Source organism: Salmo salar, unplaced genomic scaffold (assembly GCF_965601325.2).
Source record: "Salmo salar unplaced genomic scaffold, fSalSal1 ptg000379l, whole genome shotgun sequence".
NCBI classification, from domain to species: Eukaryota; Metazoa; Chordata; class Actinopteri; order Salmoniformes; family Salmonidae; genus Salmo; species Salmo salar.
The window spans coordinates 112,751-114,800 of NW_027675367.1; positions in this window are offsets into that span (position 1 = coordinate 112,751).

Consider the following 2,050-nt stretch of genomic DNA (forward strand, 5'->3'; position numbering starts at 1 on the left):
TTCAATGGGATAGGTTTAAAGTCAATACAACACATCAGGTATCCACTTCCTGTCAGAAAATGTCTCAGGGTTTTGCCTGCCAAATGAGTTCTGTTATACTCACAGACACCATTCAAACAGTTTTGGAAACTTTAGAGTGTTTTCTATCCATATATAATAAGTATATGCATATTGTAGTTACTGGGTAGGATTAGTAACCAGATTAAATCGGGTACATTTTTTTTATCCAGACGTGCAAATGCTGCCCCCTAGACCCAACAGGTTAAGCTAAAGTGTACTGATAACTAGCTAGCTAACGTTAGCTGACGTTATTATTCGTTTCCCAGAGCCGTGTGCTGTTCAATTTAGAGCCTAATGTTAGCTCGCTAACATTGAAAATGGTTAGTTAGCTCCCAGCACTGTGGCATTGTTGCCACTGTTTATTGTTTAACTAGCTAACTTTGGCTGGCTGGCTCGTTAACTAACGTGACATGTACAACACATGTTGAATATGACCGGTGTCAGTAAACGTCTCCAAAAAAGCCTAATGAAATTGTTAGGGTTTGACCAACTATTTGAGTGCATATCCTATATAATATAACAATTTGTTTGCATAACCTATATAATATAACACAGATGCTATAATAATGAGTATATAAACTATAGATAATTGAGTACAGCTATATGTTAACCTCTCCCCAAACCCCACGCCTAACCTTAACCTTTACCATTACCCTAACCAGGGTTCTAAGCCTAATCTCACCCCTGACCTTAACATCTCTCTAAACCCCACGCCTAACCTTAACCTGTTGGGGCTAGGGGGCAGTATTTTCACGGCTGGATAAAAAAACGTACCCGATTTAATCTGGTTACTAATCCTACCCAGTAACTACAATATGCATATACTTATTATATATGGATAGAAAACATCCTAAGATCATAAATAGACTAAAATGAGTTCTAAAATGCCTTTTTCTGGGTGACAGTACAGGAGCCGATGTGGTGAGAGATCCTCTTGAGGTCGAATTGTGCTTCTAACCCTAACGTTTCTCTCACTGTCACCCAAAAGCACTCAACATTTTGGGGCAGGCTTCATTTGGGCTTAGTTTTTCTCACGGTCGTTTTGCTCAGAACGAGCGAGCTACGGTCAAGCGGGGCATCTCGTTGAACTCGTCTCAGCCTAGAGATAATGGTAATGCCATTGAAGGCTCTGTGTGTCTTTTAGCACCGCATTCTGTCACTCCATCCTTGCTGTGTGTGTGTGTGTGTGTGTGTGTGTGTGTGTGTGTGTGTGTGTGTGTGTGTGTGTGTGTGTGTGTGTGTGTGTGTGTTTGTGTGTGAGAGCTTTTCTTTGACATCTGATCGGATAAATGACTGATTTACAGTTCATGAGGGTTACCTAGTCAAACATATGAAGTTTTGGAAAGATGTGACTTTTCTAACCCTTCAAAACAGCTACTCTGACCCCTATTTAAGGCACTTCCGGTTGTCACAGGAAGCGTATACTCGACACACGTTGTCTTTGGGGTAGGCATAAACAGAATCCTGAATATGAAGTCTCTACCTTAAGAATTGACTGAATTACACAGGGTTGAGTTGCGTGATTTTCACATTCTGCAGTTTGTTTATATTACAATAGCTTTAGGGTGATTTTAATAACTTCCAGTTGCTCCAGGAAGCTTAGAATCGACACAGGTAGACCTCACAGTAGCCTGATGGATTGTTATAGAAGACAGGTTCATAAGGCATTCATAACCCACATAGGCTTCAGGTTGAATTTAGGAGAATAGTCAATGTATTCCTATGGGGAGAGAAGTCATTGCAAACTGTTTGATCTAAACACCTTCATTAAACTATGAAAGGTTAATGCCACAGGGTCAAGGTTAGGCTTGCACGAATCGGGAGGACCTCAGGAACGCTCCTGAGGTCGATTTGTGCTTCTAACCCTAACGGTTCTCTCACTGTCACCCAAAAGCACTCAACATTTTGGGGCAGGCTTCATTTGGGCCTAGTTTTTCTCACGGTCGTTGCCCTCAGACCGAGCGAGTTACGGTCAAGCGGGGCATCTCGT